The sequence below is a fragment of the Pinus tabuliformis genome, chromosome 6 (genome assembly GCF_031772625.1).
Source record: "Pinus tabuliformis cultivar Carrire ecotype Pingquan chromosome 6, CPIR1, whole genome shotgun sequence".
Lineage (NCBI taxonomy): Eukaryota > Viridiplantae > Streptophyta > Pinopsida > Pinales > Pinaceae > Pinus > Pinus tabuliformis.
The window spans coordinates 398,317,188-398,334,506 of NC_142292.1; the positions used below are offsets into that span (position 1 = coordinate 398,317,188).

Sequence of the window (17,319 nt, forward strand, 5' to 3'; positions counted from 1 at the left end):
TAGATGTCACTAATCTTCGGAATCCGTGAACCACATAGAAAAAGAACTATCATCAATAAAACACATTGTACATAAGAAATGCTAGAGTGCTTTCTTCTGGAGCCAGAATCTCATCAACCCATTCAAATGTACAAGGAACCAGTGCCAACTTCAAGCTAATTCAAAGGCCAACACCATAACAAAGCATACCATGATTATTGATCAAGTGATCAAAGCAACATGAATCGAGGCCTCCAAGATCTCATGAAACATTGTGAAGGATCTCCAACAAATGAGTGAACCATCATTAATACCATGGAGTATACCATCCGTTAGTTGTGGCAGTGAATAGAGACATATGATTGAATAAACTCAACCACTTGGTTCATCAAGGAAGACCACCATGATCACCAATCCTCTTGCAAAAATGATAGGTGAGTATCCATGGTACTTTGGCATCCCTGTAAGTTACTGTTGAAAATATGCAATTATTACTTATGTCAATATGAGGGGTAATAGTTGGCTTCTGCTTAGGGACATGTACTCTTAGGAAAACAATGCATGAGAACCTTGAATCTTTGATGCACATATGAAAAGATCTTGTATGCAAAAGTAATAGTCATGTGGTGGGTTAGATCAGTATATCATCCCTAAATACCACATTGACATATCTATGAAGCTTACTACATTAGAAATTTGCCTTACAAGAAATGCAAAAACCAATATTGCCAAAGTACATGAGATGTCGCGAAACACACAGTAGCATTGATTTATCCAATGTCCATCAATCTCCCCTCCAACACGAGCTGGGTGTGTATCGAACTTGTGACCTACGCTCTGATACCACTTGTCGGGAATCACGATTGCCATCAGACCAAAACCCGCAGGTGTTAGTCAACAATCACATCGCCAAAGATAAGGATCCATGAGAGGCGTTAGTCCATGTCGCGAAACACATGGGGAGCGTTGATTTATCCAAGGTCCAACACATAATAGGGAGCTTACTTTTCTACCCTAATGCTCTTCAAAAGTTTATTCTTCCTACCCCTATTCTTGATGAGAAAATACAAGAGCAAGATGTAATTAGACAACCAATGGAGCCACCCAAGCTCTTCATTTACATGCAAAACTCTTTTGTTGTGTTTGTTTATGAACCAAAGTGGTGACACATCAAATAGTGAACACAGTTATGTTGGAATCTTCATGGATACTAGGATGAAATCTGGAAAGTCACTACCAAGGGGACCAAGAACATAGACATTTATGCAGAAAATGGCATGCACCCTTGCAACACTCTATCCCATGTTGGATAGGGCTGGAATAATCTTCTTGAGGATATTGCAAATAATTAAAGATTGGAAAATCCTATTCAATATTCTCAAGAATGAAACATTTAGGATTCTCCACCTCAAAATTATCTTGGAATGAGCATGAAAACAAAGTGCAAGATGCATATTCAGACGTGGAAAATATCTCTTGTGTGCATATTGTGGCTTGCTGGTCCATTTCTGAAGACTGGGAATTTCTGCAATTTAAGTTTACATGGCTATCTTGCTGTCCCGTACAATTTCCAGACTATGAAACATCAATTCCAGCCAAGATTTCACAAGAAGTCGCACCAAAACTTGAAGAGCTTGGTGGCTGGTAATGTTCTGAAGTGAAATCTTCAGTAATCTGAAAAACTTATGAATTATTTACAAGTGAACATGGCTGGAAATTAATTACAGAAATGTCAGAATTTTCATTCAAAATCAACACTTATTTATTAGATGTATTGTAGATAGGATTCCCGATAAATCTCCAATAATCCTCATCTATACTATGATGAAATATCTGAAAATTCTTGTTTAACTCTGTTGAAAATACTGAGAGGGTAGGGGGTGATTCAATATTTCCCTCTTCTTTACAATTTAGTATCAAAAGCATTAACCAATAACATGACATCAAGAAATACATGAGGATCATATCAACTATTTATTTCTATTACAAAGGAAGTTACAACTTCAGGTTTACCAACTACAACTGGAAGGGCTACAACTCCAAGATATTTACCAGCCACTATTGGAAGGGGCTACAACCCCCTGGTCTACCAGTATCCACAGGAAGGAGGTGACAACCTTCTGAATGAATCTACAACTTCCTTGCTGAGCACCACCCTACCACCCTTAACAAAAACATAGAATAATAATTTTCGGCTCCCGTACTAGGGGCAATGGCCCACTTACAACAATGCTCAACAATCTCAACAATTGTACAATCTTTCCACTGTCCTCTTCCTCAACCACGACTGCTCACTGTATCATCAACACCAAACTTGTACTCATGCAAATTCATGTCCTCAAGCTGCTTCGTCAAACAAAGTGCAATGTGCCTTTGATCTCCCCTATGACCAACTTTTACCTGTCTCAAACTCACACTAGAAATACACAATTTCATATGTCAATTCTTCATATTTGTTTGCAAAGATCTGGTTATCATTGAACTTGCTGCCACTATGAATACCTCTTCTGACCTAATATTTGCCTCGCCTCCAAACAGGCTAAACAAAGTGTTCCATAATAAGTCTGGGTCTGTCTTCAAAACTTGTATTAGCTTTAGAAACTTCTGATCATATGGAAAACAACTCAGAAAATGAGTTCAAGATTGGTCTTGTAGCTGCCTCAGAGAGGACTGAAATAAGCTTCAGTTAACCACAGAAACAAGCCTCAGGAATGATCCGAAATTTGGCCTAGAAAACCAGATCTGTCACAGATGGAACCGACCTTAGGACTGGCCTTAGGAAGGCTGAAACATAGCCTCAGAGGGAGGTCGAAATTTTCCCTCAGGGAGGCCGCACTAGGCCTTAGACTAGGTTGTATATTGTGTTAGAGGGCCGCATGTCTGCCTCAAAGACCTACCTTAGAGAGGTAAAAATTTCCTCAGGCAAAGTGAAAATTGGAGGCCTCAGGAAGGCTAGAATATTTCTCAGATAAAGCCTCAGGTCAAGAGCTTGGATTGCCTCAGGGGATGGCTCAGATTTGCTGCCTTAGAGCATCAAAATGTGCCTCAAGAAAAGCTGCTTTAGACCCTGGAGATCACCTTCAAAAAATGCTGCCTCAAGAAAAGCTGCTTTAGACCCTGGTGATCAACTTCAGAAAATGCTGCCTCAAGAAAAGCTGCTTTAGACCCTGGAGATCAACTTCAAAAAATGCTGCCTCAAACCATCTAACTTTAGAAATCGAACTGCTGCAGCACATGCAAAATAGACCTCTGAATGGTGTTGGTAAGAGCATGAATGATAAGCCTCTGAACAACGAGAAAGGAGCCTTAGGACATGTAAATATATCATATAGAGAATAAGTCTGAGGAAATGAATCTGCTTAAGATCTTGGTCTGCTTCAAAAGACATTTCAAAAAATTTGGCGTAATGGGCCTCTGTCCTACAGCCTAACTAACTTGGATTTTTCCTTAGAAATCAAACAAAGAATATGACCAGAGCTCAGAAAAAATACCTTAACAGAGATTTCTGTCTCCTATTTTAGATCAACGAAAATACCCATTCCATTATCCTTGATTGTTGCTTTTCATTTCACAAATTGTTCTTCTTCATACCTCGGGCTACTTACATATATTCTTGCTTCAGATCCATGAATTGCTTGCCTCAAATGGACTTGAGTAAGGTGAATTTTTATGTGTTGGATGGAGGCCTAATATGTGGCTGACCCGAACTTGAAAATAATAATTTTCCTATTTGAAAAACCACGTTTAATTAGGAGTTGACCTGAAGGAATTAAGGCCGACTTGCAAAGGATATTTGGTCAGTTAAAATATTAATTTCTTGTCTTTATAATATCTTCTTGCAAGGCTAATCTGGACTCATGGATATAGGTCAACTTAAATTAAAACTTTGACCTTCTTCTAGGGGCTTCAATGAAGTGATAAGGTCATGAACTTTTAGGGCAAAGGTGTCAGTGCTAAATGGACTAATTCTGGGGCATCAGACTTCAAAAATCAATATCTCTCCAACAAGGAGGACCCACAAAATGTGCTACCTATTAAACAAAAATGGCATGTCAAGGCTTATCAATCTAGGAGGTCCTTGCATCCAAATTCATTGATTTGTACACACAAAACATCAAACCAATGCTGCCCATTCACCCTTTGATATCAATGCCAATTTCTTCCAAAAGTCCCCCCCTTTGTCATTGTTGTCAACACTTATGCTCCCCCCGTCTCCTTGCTTCACATCCTTTGAGTCCATGCTGCACTTCCTTTTCTCTCCCCCTTTGACATCAATGGCAAAGGGTGTCTTGCTTTTCTGAGCCTGCTCCACTTGACGATATTTCTTCTTCTTTCTTGACATGTTTTCTTCTTCAAACCCTATTGGGTTTGCTTTCTTGCCTAATCTGCTTGGGTGGCCACTTCATGTCACTTCTACAATCTTGTGCAATATGTCCAAAATTGTGACATTTAAAGCATTTTATGTTGTACCTGCATGATGGAGCAAGTGCTGTGTACCTTTCGCTGGAGAATCCATTAGAGTCTTTGACTTGTCTACTTGTAAATATGCTTGTAGGGTTTTGTTGATATCCTTTGTAGTTAACCTTGCTATGAGCTTTGCAATCCCTAGCCTTATGCCTAAAATTTTGTACATGAATAACAACAACCAAGAAATATACTTTGGTACCTTGTTGAGTTGGATTTCCATGATGGTCTTCTGAAATTGTTCTACCTTGGAGGAGGTCCAATCTTCTGCTGCTCTTCTGGAGAACATTAACATAACTTCTTGGATTGGCAACTTCATGCTTCTTACAGTTCTCGCTTGGCCTTTTGAGGACAAAAATTTCACTATTGAGTTTTTCTTCGAATTTCTCCTTTGGGGACTTGGTGCTTGCATCTTCTTTGCATGAAGGTTCACTTAGACTTGATTTGTTGCAGCTGACAATGTTATCCAACCCTTGCAAAATTTTCATCTTCTTATTGAGTTTGTTAACTTCAACCTTTAATGTTACAATTTCTTCTTCATGCTTCTCGTGATCTTCGTCCTTCTTCTTTAGTGGCATTTGGTCACTTCTTCAATCCTTCTTCTTCAAGCTAGGTCTTCAAGGAGATAATTTCTTCTTTAAGTCTTCTTTCTTGTTGATCAAATTCTACTTGTAGCTTGTTCAAATCCTTGGTTTCTTCTTTAAGATGCCTTGTCAAAATCTCTTCTCTTTTATCTGCTTAGTGCTCTATTTCTTCTAGAGCAGATATAAGCTCTCCTTTAAAATCTCTTATGGCTTTGCCTTTGTAGGCTTCTTCGTATGGATCTATCATATATGATGAGATTCCATCAAACAAGAGATCTACGTGAGATAAGTAGATTGGGTTAACCTGAACTACTTCATCTTTAGTGTCTTTAGAATGTTCTGGAATAATAATAACAGAGGAGACTTCCTTTACCTTGGAGCAATTGGAGGCTAGCCTTTGTGCCTTTCCCATCTTGTTCTTGAGATTTGCCTACTTTGATACCAATTGTTGTAAATATTGGGTGGGGGGGGTGTTGAAAATATAACTAGTTTTGATTTTCATAATTGTTGTTGTACTCATTTCAATATGTATCCTATGTAACAAACAAAAGAAGAAAAGAAAGGGTTATTATTTTAATGCATGGATTTCATGCTCATTATTGATGGTCTTCTAGGTAAAAGCATGTTCTTCATGCTTCTAGGATTTGCTAGGTCTTAGGATTTATTGTCACGAGTCAAAGAAGTCAACATCATGTTTATAAGTGTTGAGAAATCTAGGGCAAAAGCAAAAGGTGATTTCTCTAGCAATGATAATTGCTTGTGAATAATTTTTACTCCTTTAGATTAGGTTCTTCTTTGAATTAGATTATTATAGTGTTCTTCTGTTGGACATTAGATAAACCAATGCTCCTCGTGTGTTTCGCGACATGACTAACCGCCTCTCGTGGATCCTTATCTCTAGTGATGCAATCGTTGATTAACACCTGTAGTGTTTGGTTTAATGACAGTCGTGATGGTTTAACGACAGTCGTGATTCCCAACAAGTCGTATCAGAGCGTAGGTCACGAGTTTGATACACACCCGACTTGCGTTGGGGGGGAGATTGTTGGACATTAGATAAAGCATGCTCCCTATGTGTTTCGCGCCATGGAATAACTGCCTCTTGTGGATCCTTATCTCTGGCGATGCAATTGTTGATTAATGCCTGCGGGTTTTGGTCTAACGACAATTGTGATTCCCAACATCTTCTTTATCAAAAAACTACCAAACCATAAACAATAATGAGACAAGAGACACAGGATGTAGGCGATCAGCCAAAGCCAAAACCTCTCCAACTTGAGAGGAAAACCCAAACAAATTCTTCTTATAGAATCTTCAAGTGACGAGTTTGAAGACCAAGACCAAGACCCTTGACCTATTAACCTTTCCAAGACCAATTCACAAGACCCTTCTTCATTGTTACTTCTTCTTGACCAAGTCAACACTAGTCAAACAAGTTATAGCACTGCAAATTTTGGCTATTCGGAAATTTCGGCCTTCCTCCATAGTCCTGCAATTCTCGGTTGCTTGAACCTTCTGCAAGTTCACATGTGTGGGCTGAATTATGGATCTTGATGGTGATTTCCTTCTTCGCTTGACTTGAGGGCTTCTCCTTATGACCTCGACTAGCAAGAATGATGGATTCGTGATCTTCTTGAAGACTTCTTCAGGGACTGATATGATACTAGTATAGAAGCCCTAGTTTCTGTCACACGTATGAGGAGAATAGCCCAAAACAGTGCCAAAATACCTCGGTTTCTGTTCCTCCTTTCTGCGCTTAATGATAAGCCCTTTCTCTAGTGTTTCTCGCACTTCCATCTCTATTTCAGATGCTTGACCGAATTGTTCTTCAAGTGATGTCGAGCAATGTTGTTAAAAGCGCGATTGGGATTAAATCGGCGCCGGGAAAAAAGCGGAAAAAATCGGCAAAAGCAGGAAAAAAGCGGAAAAAAAAAAGCGGGAAAAAAGCGTTTGGCACAAAAATATTCATTTTTTTTTCATTTTTTTTCAATTTTTTTAATATCTAAACCATCTACAACATAAAATAAATACATTGACACATAAATATGATAAAAAAACTAATATATAAGATGTTTAATATCATTTCTAGCGCTAAAATCACACATAACATTGAATAATGTCCTGAATAGTAAGTCCTGAGTCCTGATCACTATCCCGCTGCCCCGCGCCTCGGTGCTTTTTTCAATAAAAATCGCGTCCTGAATAGTAAGTCCTGAGTCCTGATCACTATCCCGCTGCCCCGCGCCTCGGCGCTTTTTTCAATAAAAATCGCGATTTTTTCGGAAAAAATCGTTATAAAAAAAGCCCGCGATTTTTTGGGATAAAAATCGCGATTTAAGCGGGATAGTGATAAAATCGCGATTTTTTGAAAAAATCGCGATTTTATCGCGATTTTAACAACACTGATGCCGAGTGCTGCTATATATAGTGGTCTGTCCATGCAATATAGGCTGACTTGATCTCGTGCCTAGGCCAACATGCTATTCTAGAATCTTCTTCATTTCTTTTGAAGGCCGACTTGAGGGAGTGCTTATGATAAGGTCTTGGAGGGTTTGTGACTCAAATAAATTCTCTTTTTACAATGTATAACATGCCCAAATGGGTCTTCAATACTTGACATTGACTCAATAGACTTTATGACTTAATGACCAAACCTAGTAGCTCACAATGAGAGCTTCATCTATAAAATAAAATTCCTTGAGCATGAAACCCATGAGTCAAGCATTATAAAATAATTTTATTTTTCTTCTTTTCATCAATTACGTAAAATCATGATTACACGTCATTATGAAGACCAAACCTAGTTATATATTTCAACAATAAATCCCTTTTGGGCAAAATGTAATTGGAAAAATAATTATTTTTGAGTCTAGAAGGTCTTGGAAACTCCAAAAGTACAAGTTGGCCCTAGAAGAGACAAGGCGTCTTAGAAAGGGGCTATTCAACCTCTTGGAAAGGCTATAAATAGAAACATCTTCAACCTCATTTGTCACTCATCAACAAGTTTGATTTGTAATAAGAAGGACGGAGAAAGAGGAGCAAAGGTCAAGGAAAGAGAAGACAATGTCAAGGAAGAAAGGAGAAATCCTAGCGAAGGGAAAGGACAAGTTTTTGGGCAATTTTGTCTCACACATACCAGTTTGTGGAGCAGTTACATGGGCCAAAATTTCTGCAGTGACTGGATGTCCAAAATTCTGTTGTAGGAGGGGATGAAATTTTGAGATTAGTGCAGTTCCAGAAGGGTTTGTCTCTGGTTGACCTAATTTGATTGTGATCCTATTAGAGGGTCTCTTTGGAGGGTTGACTTGGTTCTAGGAAGAGGACTTGATCTAAATTTTGGGTCTTTGTTGTCTCATTTGAAGCAAATTCTATAAGAAGAGAACAGTTTTTCTGGGTTTTGCCCTGGCTGAGAGCCTAATTTCTGTGTCCTCTGTTGATACTGTTTTTGTTCTTGATATTTGTTTGATGGAAAGATCTAAATAAAGAATACAAGAAGATTAACTCAGTTGAAAAACAAATATTAAGGTTAAGGAAAATTGGAATTAATAAACTGCCACATTGCATTTTCCAACATGGTATTAGAGCTAAGGTGAACAAGAAGGCAGCTGGAAGGATCATGGTTGTGGACATAAAGAAGGGTTTGCTTGTCAAGGGGAATCACTTATGGAAGGACTCTAAGAGGTAGATGACCTATTGATTTAGAAGAAGATCAAGACTACATCATGCGCTCATCAAGGGAATATCTCTTAATAAAGTTGAATTAGGGTTTCTTCGACTGAAAGGAGGACGAAATTGCAATTCTGAGTTGCAGGAAGGACAAGTTGAAGTGTCAAGGGTTGGAAGAGAGACCTCATCGATCTTGGGAAGATCTGTCTTGCTCAAATGAAGACTACAAGAAGGTTGATTGATCTCTCTTGGAAGGAGATCTATTTAAGGACTCATTGATAGACATCTTTGAAGGAAGCGTCAAAGGATCTTGGTATCATTTATCTTGAAAGTTGTTGTTGGAGAAATCCTAGGGAATATCTTTCAAGGACATTATTGAAGTCCCTTCAAAAGATCTTGAAGGCATCTAGAAGGTTGGAGACATCATCAAGGAAAAGGTGAATCTTGATTATAAAGTAAGTATCATATTATTACTCCATGTCTGAATCTACAGGTCATATGGGTTCTTTCTGCAAGGAGAGTAATAAGCTCTTTGGAGCATTGAATTTCCTAGCTTGGAAGAAAAGGATTGAATTGGCACTTATAGAACATGAGGTAATGGAGTATGTTGTGAAATTACTGAAACTAGCAAAGACAAGACTCAAGGAATAGCAAAGTACAAGAAAGGGAAGTAACGACACAAAGGATCATAGTTGAATCCATCAAGGATCCTCTTGTTCCATTGCATATTTGAAAACTTCCAAGGCTATGTATGATAAGCTAGTAAACTTGTATTCTGTAAGTACATTAGGACAAAATATGTCTTTGTGGAACAAGTTACATAAAATGAAGAAATCAAACGACGAGGACATGACATCCTTTCTCATGAAGATCTCTCAATTAAGAGACCACTTGCAAGGGCTTGGAGAAGCAATTTCTGATTTGGAAATGACCATATGTGTATTGAATGCATTGCCACCAGAATGGAGCAGCTTCTCAACAAGCATCTACTTCAAGAAATATTCAACTCCCTTTGATGAGTTGTGTTCTCAATGCATTTTGGAAGAATCTAGAATCAAGGTAAAAGATGACATTGGATCAGATGAACAGTCTCAATCCTTTCTAGCTAGAGTCAAGAAGCTAAAGAAGGGAAAGTTTGGAAAGTCCAAGAAGAATTCAATGCTTTAAGTGCAATGAGTTTGGACACTTTAAGAGGGACTGTCCAAGCCAACTGAACAACAAGAGAAAGGAAAGAAGTGAAGCTCATGTAGTAGAGGCTGTGGGAGAACCTGAGAAAAGGTTGAAGAAAGAATATGTGAAGGATCTTTACTATTGAAGTGGGCACAGTGTCTGTCAGGTTCTTTATGAAGATTGATCTTTCCTTTAGATAATATGCATTGTTGTTTACTCTAGAAAAGCTTTGATTTTGTATAACATCATAGAAAGTAGTATACTTTGAGTTGCTTTGTAGAAATCATCTAGATAGATAGGCAAACCATTTTGCATATTGTTCATCCAGGCATTTTCTAAGATTATGTTAGAAGCAGTCATCTTGCTAAGGTGGATCATCATGATCCTGTAAGAACCATCACTTTTGAAGGTTCTTGGAAGAAGCATTATGACAAAGATAATATGCATTCCATATAGTAATGAAACAATACTTTTAAAAAAGATGAAGGAATGCAATGGGTCAGGCTGTAGGTTCATTATGAGACAAATAGCTAGATGATGAAATACAAAGCATAGGAATGTATATTGAAAGTGACTCTTGGATAAGATTCGTATCTACAAAAACGTGCTTTGTATATTTATATGATGTTTAAAAGGAGGAATTTCACTTACGCAAGGATGAATAAAGGACTAAGAGTTCCTCTAGAATATGTAAAATAATGATTAACATTTAGTATAATCTCTGAAAGAAAAGTTCTAACTTGGTAATCAAGTTTGATCCTTGGGCACTCTAATGCATGAAGGAAGATCCATATGGAGATGGACCATGAGGATGTTGATTAGTCGAGGAAGATCCATATGGAGATGGTCCAATTTTAATTATTATTGGTTATTTGGTTAATATATTATTTTGCTACCTGGAAGGATGTTGCAGGAATATAGGATGACAGTTGAGGCAAGTTCAACTATTTGGATGGAATGTTTGAAGAATGTTGAGGGAAGCTCAATACCTGGCAACTGTAAAGTCAAGATATGCTCATCTTGGGACTGAAAGGTAGCAGCAGTGCAAGAAGATAACCTGAAGTTCAACAAGGAAGATCACTTTCACGCATAAGCGATGATCAACATGGAAATTGGAAAGGCTCAGTATAATGCCTTCATCTATGATGACAAGATGAAAGTGATGAACTAGAGAGATGACCTGGATCTTGTCATAATATTGAAGAGTAAAGATGGGTCCATGATACCTTGGAAGGAGGAAAGATCGATGCAAGAGATGTGAAGGAAAGAGGGAGCCATGTAGCTATGAAGAACAAGTAGCCGATACTCTCAGGAAGACAATTTATAATGCTTATGGTGTTGACTTCCCAGTTTGATAACAAGTCAAGAAGCTCCTTTGGTTTTGAGAGGAAGCAAAGGAGTCTCCTTAAAAAGGAGCAAGGATCTTTTCTCTAAATCAAAAGAGAATAGGGATATCCTCTCTGATTGAGAGGGAGCGATGTTGGGCATGACATGTGCATTCTTTACATCATGTGTCATACACTTGACCAGGACTAACAACCATAAGTCTAAGTCAAGGTCATGGAGAGAGAATGGTGAATGATTGGATAAGCATCGATGGTTTCCTTGAAAATAAAGAATCCAAGAAAGGAAAGGTACCAACACTCTTTGAGGATGGGACATGTATCCAAGATAAGAGTGATCGAAGAGGACCGATATTCTTTGAGGATTCAGGGTTGGGAATCCAAGATAAGAATAGTCCTAAAAGGGCGTACCTTGTTAACATCTGGATGGGGTATATGACTGGTAGAGGTAGTGCAGTATCACACATAAAACCTCCCAACATAATGCTCTTGAATGTAGTAGAGTTTGTCTAGTTAGGCCTCAGAGATAGTGCTGGTCATAGTAATGATGCTTTCAGATGGCTTATCAATCCAACTCTTCTTATGAGAACTCTTGGCCTTCAAACTCTTGCCCACCCAAGTGTCAATTTGGCCTCCAACAGAATCCTCAATTTGTGGGCCAACTCAGCCTCTATGTGGCACCAAACTTGGCCCCCATGAGTGAGAGAAACTCTAGCCCCTTGTGGTCCTATTTAGTGGTGCTTACTCACTTTACTCAAGTGATTTAGTCACTCAGTTGACTAGAAACATGTTTTCATCATGTTGCCAGTTTATATAATTCTAATTTTTCGTCTTTTTCCTCACATTTCGAGTAAAAGTGATTTTTCATGAGGAAAAATAATATTTTGCACCCCAAAGTGGGTACTAGGGTAATGTTGGTACTTTGAGCATGAAGATTGAGTGCTCACATGCCATACATGTCTTCCTAGTACCACTTTTTTTATTTGTTACATAAAAATTAATTAAAAATTCCTGTTCTGTTGGAAATTTTTAATTATTTAAAAATCCTATTGAAACCTAATGCAATTTTGAGAGACTCAAGATGGAGGTTGTGAATGAACAAACACAATTAATGATTTTTGCTGAAAAGGAAAAATAATTAATTAAGTGAAAAAACAATTTGGAGCAACTTCCTTAGTAGCCAAATCCCAAGGGTATAAGCCTTTTACATAAATTCACCACGCTAGTGACATATTTTTATAACTCCCCATGGGGGTATATAATTTGCATGAAGAAGAAAATAGAAGCATAGAGAGAGACAATGGGGCAAAATTGCCTTGCTGGACTTTTGAACTTGAAAATTTTGATTTGTGCCTTGTCCATTGGGCCATGGAGTCTTCGCCTCTTGCTAGGTACATCTTAGCAGGTAACAACATCCACACAATGCTTGGAGGCTATGTCGACAAATTAATTTTTCAAATCTTACATTGGGTAAACCCAAAAAGAGGCAACATTCTACGATAAATAGCCCAAGAAGGGTTGTTTTGACTCCTAATGACCAAACAATCCACTTGTTTCTTCATGGCTGGCTTGCTTGAAAAACTAGCTCTTCTTTGGTGATGCAACAAATTCATTTGACCTTCAGTTGAGCTCAAACCAAATGGGGGTAGTGATGGCTACTAGGCTTGAGAGGACAACTTTCTTGGGCTAGTCTTCTTTGCTTGAATTTGGATTATTTTTTCTTGAAATGCAACCTTTCCTTGCTTTCGACCTTGCACTTTTCTTGTAGAAGGCTTCAACCTTGCAATGTCTAGCTCCTTTGTGTTGAAGAATCTAGGGCAATTAGTATTAGTAGGATTCTTCTAGGCTTGATAACAATTTGTGAAGTGCTTTTACAATTTATCTTAGCTTGATCTTCTTTGTCTTTATTAGTGTGTGTGTTTACTTCATCAAACTGCTACCAAAAACAAAGAGACAAGAACACAAGATGTTGGCTTTCTGCCAGGGCCAAAACCTCTCCCTCTTGGAGAGGAAAACCCGCTCAAAATTCTTCTTATAGAGATTCCAATTGATGAATACCAAGACCCTTGGAAAAAGTGTTTGACTCAAGATTACCTCCAAGATACTTGTCACTATCCTGTGCAGTCTTTGGCCTTCAAGTTACAGACTTCTATTTTCGCACTGTGTTGCTTCAGAACTCTTCCTTTGCATTGTTATATCATTGTGTTACTTCAGACCTCGGTCTCCTTTTTCCTTCGCTGTCTAGGTACAATCCTCAACTTCTAGTATTCTCTTCTTCCTCGGCTTTTACAGTTCAATGATGAGAGTATCACTATATTGTTGTGACGCTGTCTTATAGCAATCTTCAAACCTTTGTTGAGATGATAGAGATAGGACATACTTCACCATGGACTAACTTATGTTCTGGGCTTCTCTGAGAGACAAAATTCACCGAGATTGCATTCTGAGTTTCACCGAGAGTTAGATTAGTATCCAAGCTTCACTGAGAGGAAGATTATTATCCGAGCTTCACAGAGCTTCTCTTCTTCGCTGCTTCTTCAGAGATTGATCTGAAGTTCTGCCTTTGTAATGCCACTTCATGCGTTATATATATGGGTCATCGTCATACATTAGGCCGACATGTGAACCATAAGCTGGGCCGACATATCAAGGAGATCAATGTCTTTATGAAGCCGACTTGCAAGGGATAGTGACACTTGTTTGGAGCATAGATCTTTTGACTAGATGACTTTGCCAATACTTATTTTAAGACACCAAATCCTAAAGACATCAAGAAATTGTCTTTGACCTATGGTAAGCATATCTTGCTCATGAAACCCATGATGCAAGATATAATAATTATTTATTTTCTCTACATAATATTTACAAGTCATAATGAAAACCGAACCTAGTTACATTTTCTTCAACACTTTGACCCCTTGGCACACTAAATGAGGGGTCGATCTTGCTTTCTTGCAAACGACTAGCTGATGTAGAGCAAAAATGCTTGAAAATAGGCTTGTATTTGACTTTAGAATGCTTGAGTTCCCCTTGGGGGCTTTCCTTCAGTAATATGCTTCCTTATCTTTGCTTAAGAAGGGGTCATCCTTTATCTTTTCTTAAGAAGGGCTCATCCTTGCCTCAAGAGGACTCAACCTCCCTTAATTTTCCCTTAATCCCAACGACTACCTTCTTTGAGTGATAATGCTTTTTCTTGATCTTTGATTTGACATTGTCTTGCTTATTTTAGATCTTGGGGATTACTTTCTCACTTTATGCCTCAACATCTCTGTTGGAGGGAGCCTTTTTGCTTCCTTGAAGTTCAACGACCTTATCTTCCTTGGAGTGGTAGTGGCTAGTTTAAGGATCTTGACCCTTTCTTGGAGTAATCTAGATTTGATACTTGACAATTAGCCCCTGGGGTTTCCAATTTGCACAATTAAGCTTCAACATTCCATCACTTGCCCTCATATTCCTTCTTTACTTCATCGAATAGCCCCAGTGATGATGATGTCGTGCCCAGGTGTGGAATAAATGCTTGAATATGTCACCTTGGCTTGAATGTTGGGATGATTTAGCTTGTACAAGTTACCTACTTGCCATATCTTCCTTGTCCACTTCATCACTTTACTTCAAATTTTGTTGCTTGCAATGACACATGGAAAGCCCCTTTGCCCCAAAAATTGGTCCATTACTATAACTAGAGATTTGTGAGGGCATTTTGACTGCTTCGAATAGTGGTCCATCTTGGAATAGAGAATCAAATGGACACATTCTTTGCCTCAAAACTCGTAGCATGATGCCTTAGGAGATGCAAATGCATTGGGAACTGTGAGACTATTAAGATGCAAAGCCAAGGCCAAAGGGGAGTGCAAAATACATAAGACACATGGCATATGTGGGGTAGGGGGTGTATCGGGATTAGAAGGGATAATGTCAAGGGAAAGTACATATGGTGATCACCCTTACAAGGCTTTATTGACACAAGTGTTCCCTGAAACCATGAGTCTTAGTAATGCCCACTCCATGATACCCACATGCCATCCTAGGGTATAAGAATAACCAGAAAGGTAGGGAGTTGTCGCCAACCATGGGGAAGTTGACAATGCCACTAAGGCAACCATATCATGAAACAAACGGTACCAGGAGTAGCCATGGCTTTCCACACCAACGGGGATCTAAGAGTCACTTTCACAAGACAACGCATACCCACTTGGCTTTACAAGGCTATAAGGTGGGATACACTTATGGTGACTAAATCTAAAGGTCTTGATCCTATGAAGTTGATTGATGATAGATCTAGTAAGGTTAAGAGATTAAAAACCCTTGAGGTGATTCTATATAAAATACATGATTGTAAGGCTTTGATACAAGTTGAAATGAGTACACAACAATAATGCGAATGCCCACTCATAGGAGAACACAAGGTGGTAGTCATGCATATATGAGTAGAAGAGATTTCCGTAATGTCCACATATTTGCTGTACACTCATTTTTCCTATATAGTAAGAGTACAAAATTATGGGGAGTCAAATCAAAGTAGATCAAATCTCTAGTAATATACAATAAAGTAGGCGAGTGGTTAATTTGGACCAATCACTCAAACATAAAAGATTGAAACACATGTTGGACCAAATTATTAGCATGTTGGTTTACTGATAACACACACACAGTTGGAAGGTGACTATTATTGTGGAATGAAATCCCAACTTCTAGGTATGCCATTGTAGAAAGATATTGTGCAACATCACATAGATAACGACCTCAAGTCCTAGAAGACCCAGAGTGCATGACACCCAAACTTTTGGGATGTTGGTACCCAAATGAAGGTGGATGCTCTCTCGTCAATATAGTGACTTGCTTACACCCTAATTGCCGACTTCTAGATTGGTGAAGCTTCGAGTGTAGGTAATACCTTATAAATAACCCGTCTCAAAATTACTAGGAATGTGGGGTTATGCAGTGTGGAAAAAGTCTGCAAAAAATTGGGATTAAATCCTAAAATTGCGATTTTTTCAACAAAACGATTTAATCCTCTGATTTTTTGCATACTTTTCTAGAAACGAAAAAATTGTGATTTATTCGTTATATGCCCGATTTTATCGGGAGTTGACTGAAAAAGTCGGCCATCTCTGCTGAATGTGGGATATGACAGTGGTGTTTAAGGGCTATCATATAGTGATTTGATAAGCAAAATTACTATGAGTTGCCACTACTGTTAGAGCTGTTATACAATGAATTTGACGAGGCAAATTTGCTGTGAGGAGGTTGAACAATAAGGGTTTTGGACAACTAGTATTCAGTGTCTTGGAAGGGCCAAACCATTGTGAGTTGATGATATACTTTGATGCTGATTGTACAGTGATTTGGTGGTCAAATCCACTTGAGAAGTAGATCTGGTTAGGGCTGAGTATATTGTGTATTTTGGAGCAGCAAATACTCAGTGAGCATTTGATGGCAAATGAGGCAAAGGACTTGCCAGGTGTCAAGGACAAAAAATGCAGAAAGGGTTGATCTAGATGGGCTACTTCAACAAGTAAGCTATATGTTTGTTCTTGTCTATTTCTCATTGGTTAGATTGCAGATCTGATGTTGCAGACTACAAGCCCTAATGGACTGTGGATACTCTAGGGGTTAAAAAAAATAAAAATAAAATGAATATTTTTGTGTTTTTTTTAATTTTGCCGACTTTTTCAAAAAACTCTCGACTTTAGCTAGTTTTTCAACTTTTGGACCCTTGCCGATTTAATCCCGACTTAGACTTTTTCCACATTGTTCAAAACGCCACACATGCAATAGAGACACAATTAGATGATGATTGTTGAACTTGAAATGGAATAAAATCCCATCATAAGGATATGGCACTATGGTAAGATAGCTTGCAAGATTGCATTGATAACTATTAACAACCTATGCAAAAGTAGGACGACGAGGCTTGACACTTAAATTGATGACAATGCTAGGCCTAGAGTGAAGGAGGATGCTATCACTAGAACCTAGGGATGTACATTGAAAAGCCAACTTCCAGTTTGGCAAGGCTTGTGATGCTGGTAGTACCTTTTAAGCCTTCTAATAATTGTTATGGATATGGGATTATTCACAACACACACCCAATGAACACATAATTTGAAGGT

The 17,319-nt window shown here is 38.4% G+C and overlaps 1 protein-coding gene across 2 annotated transcripts in view; it reads left to right on the forward strand.

Moving 5' to 3' along the window:
* Positions 1–17,319, forward strand: part of LOC149258983 (MMS19 nucleotide excision repair protein homolog) — a 419,217-nt gene that overhangs the window by 210,064 nt on the left and 191,834 nt on the right. The window lies entirely within an intron of this gene.